Raw genomic sequence first — 15,964 nt, 5'->3', positions numbered from 1 at the left:
TAAAACACATATAAAGAGTCTTATTTCCTTCCAACAGCATACTACAAATAAAAACATTAAAATCCATAAATTGGTAATTGTGCTGAAACCCTTTCTTAACGCTGATTGATGGATGCTAAATATCTTCTAATTCTCAATCCATATATTTACATACTGTAAAAGTAATTTGAAAAATATCTTCACACTGGAATCTATCATAGCAAGGATTCTATAGTTCTCTGGAGAATCCCTCAGTCCTTTCATGTAAATTGGAATCAGTTGAGACTGTTTCCAAGAGCTCGGTATCCGAATAGTATTCAAAATATTCTGATGACAAACAGGATTTCAGCACAGAAATTAGGGTGATCCTTAAATAAAGCATTTGTGTGACCATCTGGCCCCGGCACCCTGTATGTTTTTAGATCTTTAATAATTCTTTCGCTGTCATCCAGGGAGAGCTTAAAGAACCCTCTTTCTTGCACGTTGGCATAATTATCATTTTCTTCCAATACTGTCTCTCTAAAGTGTAGTTTCAGAATATAATTTTATCATACCTTACTCGAGATAATTTCTTTCCCTGTTAAATTATTCATGTTATGCCTATGATAAATGTGCCAGAATATTTTTGAGTCTTTTCCTTTTAAGATAGAGAACATAACTTTCCACTGCGCAGAGGCCATAGAGCCGTTATGCATCTTGTACTAATTTTAAAATAAATTCTTAGTTTCCTAATCTCAAACTATTGCACATTAACAACCTTCACATTTTATTTCACCCAGCAGATATCTTTAGATAATTGGTTTATCTTCAGTGCTACATTAGTATCATATACTTTCAGGTGTATTACATATTGAAGGGGAGAGGCCCCCTGCAGGCCTGCCAGTGAACTACCACCTGAGTCAATAAAGGTACATCCCAGGAGGGAATAAGACCAAGACCAAGTGAGAGTGATGTCAAAGGCTTTATCTAAAATTAGGGAAAACAGAATCTACTCAGCTCATGCTGAGAGCGCTCTGCAGAAAACATGTTGCAAATTACTTTTATACAGAAAATTCATCATCGAGTTGTGGGAAGGCCTACGGGGCACATGAACAGTTGGGATTGGTCACTAAGAGGAGACACCTATATGTGCTATATGGTCAGCGATGGCTGATTGGTTCATGGGTGGGTGGTGAGTTGACATCATGATGTGGTGTGCTGGGTCAGGAGTTCATCCGGGCTGATCTGTCCAACCTCCGTCGAATGGACACATCTCTTCCTGGTACTGTCACATTTTGCCCTTGTGGCCACACATTCCCATCCGGTCACACATTCAATCACTTTGTTTGGAAATAAGTTGCAGATTGAAAAACAATGCATGACTCTTTAATATTGGACACAACTTGCGTGCCTCTTTGCCTCTTACCAAGGATATCGTTTTCATGTAAAAACACATAAACATAGTTGAATACCGGGTTGGGGGCATTTCTTCATAATTGACAGGGGGAGGCAGGGGTATATGGTTACTGCGGATGGATTTCAGGAAACAAATTACATCTGTGGACATATCTTTTCTTCGAGGGCCTTTCTGATCATGTGTCTAAACAACATAACTCTGCATTTGGACAGTGTGTGATGGAGTGGGCTTATGGCCCTCTTACTGAGGTCTTTGGTTTCACATCACTTAAGAAATGGCGGGGGTCATTTACATTTACATATAACAAGTTACTGCTTCATGCGCACTTAGCTGCTTCTGTATTTGGAAGGGATACTCTATGACATTGTTCAAGCTTCATATGCTTTTGGGAACCAGGCAGTTATGCGAACAGCAAGGAGGAGGTGGCGCGTGAAGCGCTACACTGACTGTGTGCTTCCACAGATGGTTGCAGGTTGGGGTGAGATCTGAACACCCTCTCGCTTACTTACAAGATGGAGTCTTGACTTAACCTCATAATATAAGGTATAAGGCTGTGGTAGTGATCATAAGTGTATTTTGTACGAAAGTTACGATGGTTCCCTGAGGTGTTCCCACATGAGTGCTCCAAGTCCGGGGCCCTGGACTTGGAGCAGGCATGACTGGGTCCACTCGGGAAGAATGGGAATAAGGGGGGGCGCTTGAATGTCCCCTCCTCCCACTCAATATGATGAGTGAATCTTTTTCCCCTGAGCAATAGCAAGGTCAGAAATAAAAGACTGAATATTCTGAAAAAATAATTCATTATTTATTTAAGTCATAGCATTACTGTTCATTATCAAAGACAACAAACTGAAATCTAATGGATAGTTTCCTAGATCGTAGTAGTCACTCTACATCCTCCATTTAACCATGAATGGAATCTTCAGCAAAATGTTCCAAACCGACTTCCATTTTTTTCCAGAACGAGGAACATATTTCCTTCCACAATGTCCCTTATGACATGTTCCAGAACATATTCACCCAAGGAAGGAATTTCTTGTAGAACCACATGTCTTTGCTTCACATTTGTCTCTTTTATAAGTTTGTAACCCATCTGCAAAAAACTGTTAGCTTGTGTAATAATTAGCTCTGTTAAAGTGGGGGATACCAGGTGGATCACCACCCAAATAGGCTCCCATGATAACTGTGGCAGTTCAACTAATTTCATATCATGAATGGTGATTTTTTTTTTCCAGTGAGATTTGATGAAGTAGTTCCAGCACATTTGAGCAATTCAAAAATGGGCTAGCTGAGGTGGCATATAGGTAATTGATTTTCTTCTGATTAGAGGATACTTTCAAGGTTTGGGATCAAAGAAGATCAAGATCCAACATGTTACTGTGTAAGCCTCTATAGTCTCTGAAATATCAAGGAAGTCAATAACCTCCTACTCCTCCAAGGCCCTAAGCTTCCGGGAATGTGTCCCAACAGATGATGTTTTCCTGTATTGGACACAGATGAGAAGAAGTAACCTTTAATTTACTTCTGGAACACCCTATTTTTATGGTCGAGCTATTTAGATTTTCTATCACAAGACCAGGAATATACCCAGACTTTAGCAAAATGGTGAAGCCCTTATATTTCTCTGGACAGACCAAATTAATAAGAAATACTGCAGCCAAGCCTTGCTTAGCCACACCTATTTTTCCCAAATGAGTTCCTTTTGTAGCAGCACAATGTTCACTTTTAGCCAAGCATTTTTTATGAGAGCCTAGGGTGTATAAGGTGCGGCTCTAACTCAGGTAATTCTAGGAGTGGTTGGCAAATATTAAGATCGTCCCGGCCTACAGAGTCATTTCTGGTTTCAATTGTACATGTAGATTGGATGATTATTGATGGTAAGTTAGCTGCGTTGCCCTCATTTATTGATCTCTCATTTGTTAGGGGTACGGTTGAAATTTGCAGTGGGAGCCGAATCTCTGTAATCTCATTCAGGTCCTGTTTTATTATCTGTTGATCCTTGTACATATTATTACAAAGGGCAAACAAGGCTTTAAACCGGATCATAAACTCCAGTTCAATACAAGGGTCGTCCAGAGAGGAGGCATCACTAGAATAAAAGCATGAGGGTTGTTTTGGTGAGGAGGCATATGCATTCATGGCTATTACAGTTAGATTAGGTGACTTAGTAAGATCTGTAACTGAAATAGGGCACAGATCCATGCTGTCAATGGTCTGTTCCGCCATGATGGCCCCTTCATTCTGTAGGTTAGATGCCTCCTGTAGATTTAAGCACAGTTTTAATGATGAGTTATTATCAATCAGGTCTTCCACCGATAAATTGTGGTCAGTGGAGGTGGGACTAATTAACACTTTTAAAGGGATCACCAGGGCAAGATCAATATTCAAATAAAACATTTTTGGTTTGAGAAAGGCTGTAATTTTTCCACGTTATGATTTTCAGTCTCATTTATGTCCATAATAGAGTGAGCAACTTCCACTAACAGGGATTTTGCTAGGATGTTAAGCTTCTTTATATTATTATTATTATTATTATTATTATTATTATTCTCAACGTGCGACTGGCTGCCAGTACAGAAGAACATATAGCTCGATCTTTTGATCGAAGCACATAGCTATGGCTGGTGGCCGGCATCCTGGGTCAATCAGCACCAGGCTATGGCTGCTTAGGCGTTTGTTAGAATCAAAGAAGAAAAATGTGAGAATATGACTTTGCACATAAACACTGACTGCACCAATTTGTGATTCTTACATGAACTGTTCTCTGGGGAGGGCAGAAGTAAAAGTATGCAGCAGTAAATTTCAGAGGTTCAAAGGCTGCAAGCCCACAAGCACTTCCAGACAGAAGCTCCACGCCTTAATCAGCTCCCCTTGAGAGGTCCTTTCCTCCACTCTCAGATCTCCCCCTGCCTTCAGAGAAGTCAGTGCAGGCCGAGCAGGAGCCGGGGAAGCAGGACAAGCTAACAACTGGCTCCGCCTTGCATGAACCCCCACCAGCACATAGTCACAAGTAAGTGTTCTCCAAAAGTTCCATGCAAGAGTTATAATCTTGAAAATCAAAGTCAGCATAGATCTTATTGTAGTAAGCAGGAAGCCATGAATGTCACCCCGCCACCAAAAAGAACAGCGGTTAGAGTGGCATAATGATCCTGTAGGAAGAAGGGGGTGGGAGGGTGGAGGTACGAGGCTCCCACAATGCAGGTCCCAAAAGGCTGACTCTGCTGTGATGGAAACTACTTTCCAGCCCCTAATCAACATTGCCTAACACTTTGTCCACTTCGCAGGGCTGTAGTTTCCACAACCCGCACACCTTAAGATCCCAAACACCAAAACACTCTTGCAACACTCTGTGTTCGCTCTGCGAGAGTGTGGGGGTTAAGACGAAGGTTCTTCCCAACAGGTGCAGCCACAGAAAAAAGACTGTGTTTCACAGTTTTCCAAACGTCAGCAGTACAGCACCAAAACACTCCAGCAACACTCTGCGTTCTCTCCACGAGAGTGTGGGGCTAAGGAGAAATTTCCTCCCAACAGGTGCAGCCACAGAAAAAAGACTGCGTTTCACAGTTTTCCAAATGTCAGCAATACGGAACCAAAACACTCCTGTGTCCACCTCCTTTAACATTTCCTGGGTTAAAGTGTTTTGATTTTGTTGCTTAATAAACAATATGTTGCTGTTTTGTGTTATTAATGATGTCTAATGATATGTTGGGCAAAATATAATTATATTTCTGGTTATTTTGTGTATTCTCGTGTACTTCACTGCCAGCTAAGGTTATCCAAGCCTCTTGTGAAATGATCTTTTGATTTTTCTTCCCTTGAACTTTAATGTGAGTCATACTGTTATATCTTGTTTTGCTATGCTATGTGAGTATGACTTTGTGTGGAACAGTAAGCTATGCTTGGTTTGCTATGCTACAGTATATTATGTTGTGTTGTTACATTAGATGTTCTTATGCTATGTCTTAACCTTTGACCCATCCACTCATATCTTCAACTATTACAAAAGCAAAGTAACCTTTGTCTCTTCTTACATAGCCTTCCATCCTCTCCTTTAGTTTGTAGCACTGACTTCCTCAAACCATTCCCCATGTATCAGGACATTGGGGTTCTCTTTAATAAAGACATCACACTCATCATTTGTATTAGCTCCCTTGCTACAGTAGACTGACTTATTCTGTTAAGCATTCATAAAAATACACCCCCACATGTGTTTTCACTCTACAGAAACACAGATTTATAATACTGTTTTCAGCAGGTATAACTTCTGTTCTAACCTCTTCATAAGAATTTACCTTTTTGTCTTCTCCTGCCTCAAATTATATTGAACTTTCCTGCCTGTACTTTCTGTAACGTCTGTGGTTCCCCTGTTCAGGGTAATCTGCACTAACATTTCTAAATCAAGTGTACATCCATCTCTGAATTTCTTTGGTCATTCAAGAAGTTCATTCAAAGGGGATACATTATAAGTGTCAAGATGAGAGATTCCTGGAAGCCATGGTCTAGATGGAGGAGCCACCATTAACGTTCCACCACTTTGCCTTTGTTGCGGTCTAGACTTTCTGTCTTGCTTCCATTTTCTGCCTCTTGGCCCAGCGCCCCTGTGCATTGCAACTCTAGTTTTCTCTTCGCTCCATGCCAGTTCACCTGGCATTCTTGCTGCTTTTTGATCTTTGCATTCTTCGCCTATTTTCTACTCCCCGGTCTCAGTCTAGTGTTCTTAGCTATTTGAATTGGCCTCCAGATTAAGAAAATTATTCACTCTGCTTACGCAACCAGAATCCTCGAAAAGGTTGTAAAAGAGTAGTTCAAAACAAGAAGGAGTATGATTTAAGGTAGTATCCTAGGAAATCTAGCCACATAGTTGGTCTGGGGAGGATTGCAACAGTAGTAAACAATGGGAATGGAGATGACAACGAGAGGGAAAAGGCATATTTCAATAGCGGTCTCTATACTTTATACATATGCTTATTGCATTATTCTACTTTCTATTTTTTCTGGTGTCTTTCCATTAATAACTGTATGTTATATGTGTGTGTGTGTGTGTGGATGTAGAGGTGTTCACTCCATAATGCATTCACTTCAGTGGTGATTTCTAATTTAGTACAGTATACATCATTAATTGTCATCTTTATTTTCTTTGCATAACTTTACCTCAGTAGCATTTTTCTTTTTTTTAATATTATCCACATACATTTTGTAGTGGAAGGGGCAATCAAGGAATTAACAATTGCTTTATGTAGTCTGTTATTTGTATATCACATTGTTTGTCAATTATCATTGATATTGATAAAATTGTTGGAGCCTATTTTATGTACTGTTATCACAAAAAGGGATTATGTTTGACCAAATAAACAGCAATGAGTCGTAAATGGTATCGCAATTACATGCAATATCTCATTCAATGAGGGCAGTAACCTCCTTTGGGGCTCTGATTATTTGGAATGTGCCTTGCAGGAGTGCAAGCTTGAGTAGTGGTAACATATCTCACTCAACCCTCACACTTCTACAAACCAAAACACAACACAATGATAAAGGTTAAACAGGGAAAATGTAGAGATATACCTCCTTCACCTTTTCTGGTAATGTGGGCCGAGGGAAAGCTATACTCTCAAGAGGGGTGTGAAGGTGAATCAGTAGTGACCCAGATAAAAATAGAATACACCATCTGCAAGTAGAACGAGAAGAGATTACTATACAAAACCAAGCCCAAAGGAAAGAACAAAGTAGATGTGACAGACTGGAGAAAGTAGCACTCTGAATGTAGTCCCAGGGGTGGCAGGTTATGATACTACCATGAAAGGATAGTGGGTTAAAAGCAGAAGTGATTGTGACCTAACCAGTTTCTAGGGCCCAAGTGTATGATGGGAGCAATTCAGTGTCATAGTCACTGGTATCAGTTCTTGGTGGGCTGACACATTGTTAGGTAGAATCATATGCAGTACCCTTTGGTAACACCACACACAATTAAGACTACAAGTGAGAGTACAAATTCACCTTTGGTAAAAGCCTGTACTACACAGTGAAGTGGTAGCGATGGCTGAGCAGCCAGACTTATCTGAAGATTAAAGTGAGCAGTTCCAATAGTTACATAAAGGACAGCAGTTACTATGGTTCAAACAAACAATGACTCAAGGTTTCTGAGTGAAAGAATATACATTTATATTCACATCAGTTGTAAAACAATTCACCAAAGTAAAGCAGTAGAAAAATTACACTCTTAATATACTAAACCCTACGCAATAGATTCTGGACAAGTTAAGCTAAAAATTAAGTGTGCGCAAAATGGCACGCCAGCAATTTAAAAGGGAAGAAAAGACAAGGTTGGACAAAAGTTGAGCAGCACCACCAAGTAAGTAAGCAGGGCAATCTAGAAAAAGTTACTTTAAAAAATAGAGAAGGACAAGCCCTCGGATTGGCAAAAGATTTCAAACACTTTCACCGTGGTTGGACGGAACAAACAACTGCGTTTGAACAGTACCTTAAATGAAGAAAAAGACTGTAGCTGAGGCAGACATTCCTGGCAGGTCCTGCAGGATCACGGTTCCTAAAGCAACTGTCAGACTGACACAAAGTAGGAAAACTGGAGGGTCCGGCACTGCCCAGGGAAAAAACCAGCAGCAGAGCAAAGCAACAAATAAAAGGTGCGCTCCTTAAAACCCAAGCAGGGTCCGGTCCTCCTGGCTATCCGGTTCACTGTAGCTGTGCACAGCAAATTCGACCAGAGGAGGGAGGCCTGGCTTGCAGTTTGGCGAATCGGTTGATCCCACCAGCTCAAGGGGAGAAGATTCCTTGCATATCTTCCCTGTCATCGAAGTTTGGAGATTCTGATCCACAGCAGGGCTTCACCAGGAGGTTCAGTCATGGTAGAGGTCCTCTTCTGTCAGCTTCTCTTCTGTTCTCTCGATCCAGTGGTGACTCTGCCTTCTCAGTCCCAGAGACCTGCTTTTTATGCAGTTTTCCCCCAATCACACAGCCTGGCTGTCAATTACACAGCAGGGTGGCTGTCCCGGCGGGACAGTCACCACAGCCAATCATACAAAGTGCAACATGGGTCTCCAAGGAGACCCTGTGCAGGGAGTCTCAAACCCCTCCCTCACATCCTGTCCCCCTCAGACATTCAGGTGCCTAAGGAGGACTTCTGTGCAGAAGCACGCCGAAGGACGGCGAACAAAGGAACCAAACCTGGTTTGGGGTGCAGAGTAAAACACGAGAAAGACCTTTACAAAAGGAAATGGTGAATAAACCCAGCCAGAACCAAATAAAATAAAGTGGGTCCAGCGGGTTTAAGTTTGAGGCTACTAACTTAGCCTAAAACAGTATCAAGGCTATTTAAATAGAGCACGGTATGAAACATAGAATAGATACTACTGCCACCAGCCAAATCTTAAAGAAAGGGAAACAAAATAATGTTCCATGAGAATCAGACAAAAAGGGATAACTCCTAACCCTTTCCAGAACTCTATGTGAGATAGTTTGTACTGGGTCTGTGAATTTAAAAAGACTTATAAAGTCAATGGCAACTTTGCATGCTCTGGGAGACAGTAGTCCGTCCTAGAAAATGAAGTTTAAAGAGGGAAGACTGAAAAAGACAACCCAGTGTCAATGCACTAAAGGTGCTGTGTAACACACAGTAAAAAGATGATGCTTGTGGATTAGGTGAGTCTCCACAGTCTATGAACACAAAAATGTTAACCACACACAGCAAAACACACGTAAGAGTGGGAAAAAAGGCTCACACTCTTACCAGGTGAAAAAAAAGAAAATCCTAGAAATCCAGCAAAGCTGCTGGGGGATTCAGTAGGTAAGAGAAATTAGCCATTCTGGAGTATTCTCCCTAACACACATCAGCCCTTGGTTTGAGCGATGAAGTGGGGCTTTGTGTATTTGGGGTAACAACAAAAAAACAGGAAGTGTGCCAAATTCTCCAAACCTGCACCACAGGCAGGACAGACAGCATGGATGATCAATCCCGTTCTCCTTGCTGTTATTTCACCCAGTGGTAGACAGTTAAAATGGGCCCTGGTGATGTGGCTTCTTTGTAATTTCTTGTGGGACCAATCCAGATAATGTTTTATTTCATGCGTTGATAGTGACATAAAATGTCTATTTGATGGTTTTCCCATCTCTAGAATTTCTCTTTTGCCATAAATCCAGGCTGTCACTCTCTTTCCCAATGTGTGACTCTTTGCCCTAGTCAATAGGCTTGATATATCAAAGTGCCCCTCCAAATGTAGGTTCTTAAGTGTTGGTTTTATATAGTTGAGCCAATTAATTTGATTCACCCCATTAATCTTGGAGATGTTTCTTTTAAGATGCCTGTACAGGGAAGCATTAGGGTTTGTCCAAATCCTGAACCACAATGAGATTGGTTCTCTTTCCACTTTAACCACAATATAGCTCAAGCCCAGTTCTTTGTGGACCACAAAGTTCAGTGCCGACATTGGAAGAGCCAACAACTTTTTCAGAAAGGCATTTTCTTCATGTTGAATACTTCTGGTCCACAGCAACTAGACCAATTTAATTATCTTCAGTGGCTGCTGCCTGTGTAGCCCCATAAACCGAGAGATGCCCCCCAATGACTGCATCATACTGCACAGTTGGTCATTAAAATGGATTTAAGGAGAAAGAACATCTGAGAAACGGTCTCCCAACTAATCAAATGAGTCAACCCGAGGAATTGGATCCGTCCCACACCATATGGTCCTTAACTTCACCTACTTCCTAGATGTACTACAGTACATCACTGCAGATTTTTTTTTTAATTCACCTGCAGGTCTAATTCTGCCCATTGAGGCTACATAACGTTTAAGCAGACATTGCAATGCTTTTGGGTTTTGAGCTATAAGCACAGAATTATCCGCATAAACTAGGACTGGTAATGTCATCCCCCTATTTGTGGGCCATCCGCTTGACAGTCTACTAGGACCTTATGCAAAGCTTCAGCAAAGTTGGTCCCACTTCACCCACATTTTTATATTGAGTTTCACACAATGCCAGTGCTTGTCCGGTAGTTCAAAAACATCTACATTTGAATAATGGCTTGAGGTAATTTTTCTAATTCACTGGTAGAGAGGACAGAAGAGCAAAACATCTTGCACAAGGAGCATTTATTGGAATCTTTGCAATTCCACTTGTATAATAATTCAGCGAGTGGCAGTGTGCCTAAGCAAAGCTTAAGATACAGTGCCATTGAAAGCTTACAATATCTAGGTAAATTTCATGACCAAATTTCTGTTTCATCTCCGACTATTTGCTTCCACTCTCACTGCTTGCAATATTGGTAAGAACTCCATATGCTCCAGAATACAAGAGGGATTTTTCAATTAGATGTTTGCAGCTCCTATTGGTGTCAACACACAGCCTCCTATCTTAGGCTGCTGTAGAGGTCCCCCCTATGTTCTTGTCTCTGGCTAAGCTTTATTCTATTAATGGCCCTCCCCCATCAGCCCAAGAGTACTCTAGTGACTTCCACTCTCTTTGCCTTCCTTCCCTGACTTACAACGTCTCTTTATTGTGGATGGCCTCCTCTTCCCTACTCCAGTTGTCTGTTCACATTTGGTGTTCATTGGGTACCTCTTACTACTTATTCCTTTACCTTTACTTATTGATGTTCTATCTTCTTTTCTCAAAATGAGGATTAATCTCCTCTATAGTCTCTCTCTCTCTCTCTCTCTCTCTCTCTCTCTCTCTCTCTCTCTCCTTATCTCTCTTTCTCTCTCTTTGCCTCCCTCTCTATCTATCTCTCTCTCTCCCTCCCGGTATCCTTTCCTACTCCCGTTTCTCTATCCACAGGCAGGTATCTTTATCTTCCACTCCTTTCGTTCCCCTTTGATTTCCACCTCCCTCTCTTTCCTTTAGAATTTCTTTGTTAGTTCCGCTTCTTTATCTACCATCTCCTGTGTGTCGCTCCGTCTCTTTTCTCATCCCATGCAATCTATTTCTCCCCTTTCTGATAGTCACTTTCCTCCTCATTCCCCCTCTAAATCTCTTTCTATGATTTACCTCCTCTTCGGCTCCACCCTCTCTTTATATGTGACCCTCTGTTTCTTCCACTCTCTACCTGTTCTTCGTCCTCTGCTCAAACACCTCTCTCAGTGCTGATTCACCTCTCATTTGACTTTTCCAACAAATGTCTCCTAGCTCCCTTGTTAGCCATGTATCCCTAATTATTTGCTCACTTTTACACACTATCCAACTTCAAAATGGACTTCCTGAGTTGGGATGCATGACAGCTGTGTGCAGGTCTGGATAATACTTGATGATTGATGTAGGTTCTGGAGGATGATGATTTCTCCAGATGAACTTTCTTGACCACTGACTCACCTGTACCACCATGTAGTTCTGCACAACATGAATATGAAATGGCAATCCACCATCCTGGAATCAGACAGAACATCCCTCCCGTCCACCTGATCCCAGGATGGCAGTGATGTCTTCTGCTGCCAAATGATTCCAATTATCCCAAACAATGTCTTATGCCAAATTATTTTTAGGCATAACGTATGGTTGCATCCAAATGATGTGGGGATCACACCTCTGCATTTTTCAGGATTCTCTTTCCAAGCCGCATGTTTCTCTTTTGGGACCACAAAGGGTAAATTGGTTGTGATACAAGGTTTGACTTGATGGCCATGGTGGAAATCATGGCATGCTAGGCGATACCTGGCATACAAGGCTTGGGAATGAAAGGGGGCCCTTGGTAGTCTCCCACAAACCACTTCCATGGCCAGCATCACAGGGCAAAACTCAGTCCCTTGATCCAGCATCTCCCAATCCCCATCTCCAAAAATCCTGCATGTGACCTCATAACACTACATATTATTTTCTGAACATTTACTTGTGAAAATGTATTGCAATGACCAATTGCTTTGTGAGTGTGAAAATTATCATACTAATATTTCTTCTGAGTACTTAACCAGGATTAACAGTCTAAAAAATGTACGCTAATCAAATCTGATCTTATCTAAAAAAATAAAATAAAATGATATTGCAGGTTTATGAAGACTAATTTAATAGACATAGATTTAACAGGATGTACATTTGTGAGATGTTGGTTAAGCATGGAGTTGCACGGTTATCATCAATTGTCAAAGATGACTTTAATATACTTGTGTATACCAGTGTTTTTCTTAAGTAAATTACTTTGTTGTAATTGACTTTGATAACATTACTTTTTGGGGAAGTATGTTTGTATATATGTTTTGAGGGTTAGGAGATATGTGGGTACAGGTATTTGGGTTGGGTTGATAGTGGTGGTGAGGGGGAAAGGCAGGTCCTGTTGATTAAAACAAATTAATCAGGAAAGAATGTATGCAATATTTACTAAATAGTAATGTACTTCAGCAAAACAACATTGAACGATAGTGCAGATACTTTATTGTAAGATTTCCCAACTTGTTTGACAGTGGACTATAGGAAGGCCAGACTAAGGGAAGTCCCAGTCTACCCTTCAGCCTTCCATGGGCATCGTACACCTTAGTCAAGGCCTCCCTATTCCCCAGCCGTTCATAAAATAATCCTAGTGATATGTAACACCTAATATTGAGTTCTATCCTGCACTTTAAATGCAGGTCTGAAAGCTACTGCATTCACTATATTACTATAAGCAGGATATTTCTAAGGAATCTCTACTGTGATGATGCCAGACAGTATTATGTTGTAGATGTGCCTTCTTTCTTTCACTCTCTTGCTCACCCTTTATGTATTTCACCTCTCCCTATTATTGCTCTACTGCTAATCTGCCTACTCCCTCATTTTTCCTCCTCTCCTATCCCCACCATCTCCTTGTGTGTCCTATTCTCTTCGTTCCACCTCTTTTTATGACCTACTTCCCTGCCCCCTCGCTCTCTCCCTCTCTTTCTCTCTTTCTCTCTCTCACTCTCCAGTCCTTCTCACTCTCCTCACTACTCTCTCCTCTCTCAGTCCTTTTATTCCCTCATGTCTCTCCTTCTCTCTCTCCCTCTCTCAGGTCGTTCTCACGCTTCTCCCTTCCCCCTGCTCTCTCTCATTCTCCTATTGCTCCCTGATGTCTCTCACCACCTGTGGCACTCTAATCTTCCTCACTCTCATCACTTCTCTCTTTTACCCTTCTGCTGCTCTGTGCTATTCCCCAAAATCCCCTCTACATCTGTCTCCCATCCCTTTCACTCTCACTTCTACTCTCTTTCTCTCCCTCTCTCTCTCTCTCTCTCTCTCTCTTTCTCTCTCTCTCTCTCTCTCTTTCTCTCTCTCTCGCTCTCTCTCTTTCTCTCTCTCTCTCTCTCTCTCTCTCTCTCTCTCTCTCTCTCTCTCTCTCTCTCTCTCTCTCTCTCTGTCTCCCTCCTAATATATGTTACCAGAGGGCTGGGTTACACTAGCACATAGTTTTCTAAACCCCACTTGGCCTCACCACTTGTCACTAACAGCATTTATGGCAGTTCTGTGGCCAGAGTCTCTGAATCCACTGTTCACTTTTCAGTCTTGCAGCCATAGGAGGTTAGTGTACCTGCCGGTGGTCTGGATGGTGTCCAAGGAGCAATATTTTCATTCGGTACCCCTGATTCCTCAGACTCATTTCTCTAGTGCTGATGAACTGAAATCTGGAGCCTGAGGTTCTGAACATAATAATAAAGAAATCTGTCCAGAAACAACTTTTTGAGAGGCATGGTGCAACAGACATTTGTACCAATATTTAATGCATGCCAGACACATTCAGGGGGTTCAGGGACTTGAGCTCCACAACTCCCTCACCCCACCACTGAGGAAGGATCTGCTTTGATATGCATCCTGGTAGACCACCTATATCAAGTTGGGAGGGCTCTCTGCTACCACAGTGTCAAGGCCCTTACCATGTCTCACAATTTGCATCAACAGGCATCAGGTTATTGAAAAACAAAGGGCTCCCAGTGAAAGCACCAAATCACTGTACTTCACAAGATCACACTCTTCCTGCTGTGTCAGTACTTCTGAATGGTAGTACAGGCTCTGGTAATCTCTTACACAGAGTGTAGAAACACCCTACTAGCAGGGCTTCTTGCCACACAGCTGCCTCCCTAAGGTGTCACACCATGAAGCAAAGAGCCTCATTACATCTCCCCCACCTTGCACAAGCCGCACTGATTACCCTTACCAACTGCACCAAAAACAAATCAAGGAGTACTGCTGAGCGCTCACTGAGCAGGTAAGCCATCTGACCTTCAATGTGTGCAAAGCACTTTGAATGAGCTGATAATAATGTGCATCATCCTTGCAGACGGCCGCCAGGTTATTACTGGGCATTTTACATCACAAGCTTCGATTTAAAAAAGCAATTGATGCACTTTATTCACATGCAGTGAAACCAACGTGTCTTTCCTGTTCCAAGATGTCTGCATCATTTGCCTACTGAGCGTTGCCATGAGGCCCTGATAGCAACTTCTCTACTGGCTACTACTTCATTTTCCCGGCCTACCGGGAGCCGGCAGGAGAGAGAGCAGGCCCCAAGAACTAAGGCCGACACTCAGGCCCCTGTCTTGCTTGTTCGGAGCTCAAGGGAGCCCCCCATCCTTGCTGCTGTGGGATGTTTTAACCCACTTCTGCTCTGCATGCTGCAGCACTATGTTATGATGGTGCAAGAAACATCAAAATGGCTGCAAAACCCTCGTGCGAGCCAAACCTCTGAAAATCGCGCTTGCAATGCGCAAAAAGATGGCTGCCCAATCTGCCACGCATGTTGTCAGTGGTGCAACAGAGATCTCACTCCTGGAATATGTCACTGGGCTCCACAACAAGTGAAAATGTAATACGGAAGGAAAAAGCAGTGTCGCTAAATGAAAACCCAAAATCTTGCGTTAAATTCCTTCTTCTTTGGTGCTGAAACTGCAGAATGCCGATACAAAGCACCCTCAAACATCCAAAATTCTTGCTGGATGCTACAATTCACTTAGTCTAAGAAATTATTGTGAACTTGCAAGGTCCTGAAAAGCTGAAAGCATAAAGGGATTTCCACAGCAAAAGTGGCTTGTCTGTGGATCTGTCAAAAATCTCTGGGTGCAGTACCCTGGGCCGCCTGAATGACAGCTGTCAGGAGCCTGCCTGATTAAACCTTAAACATGTATAAACTGAAATCAAATGTTTGCAATCTAAGAGGCCTGTTACTGAGAGTAACCATCTTGTAATTGTTTTGATCACATGGTTTAAAATCTTGATTCGGAATTCTAGCTGCTATTTTGAAATCACAAGTTGTGAGGACCTTCTTAAATGGCCTCTGCCAAGAGCAAACAGGGAGGAGACTGCTTCTGAACTGCAGGGAGACAAAAAGAGGCGGAGATAAAGAACCATCTGTGGCTGAACCTTCACAAATAACATTTTCTTAAAAGACTTATAATTTGCCAGTGAAAATTGTACAAAATATAATAATAACAGATTTGTGAATCTAAATTTTGGCTGCACGTTTCAAGAGGCGGCAAAATCATGTGACATGTTCTGGAAAGAAATGGCAGAAAATGTGATTTTACACTAAATGTATTTTCGCTAGAAGTATGAAACTTTATACAATTATGCCCATGTTAAACGCGCACACTTGTAGAAATTTGCTTATAAATTGGACATTGTGTTCCTGATGAAAAGGGC

Source organism: Ambystoma mexicanum, chromosome 9 (genome assembly GCF_040938575.1).
Source record: "Ambystoma mexicanum isolate Mex_15411 chromosome 9, UKY_AmexF1_1, whole genome shotgun sequence".
In the NCBI taxonomy this organism is placed as follows: domain Eukaryota; kingdom Metazoa; phylum Chordata; class Amphibia; order Caudata; family Ambystomatidae; genus Ambystoma; species Ambystoma mexicanum.
Note: the sequence above shows the minus strand (reverse complement) of the source record.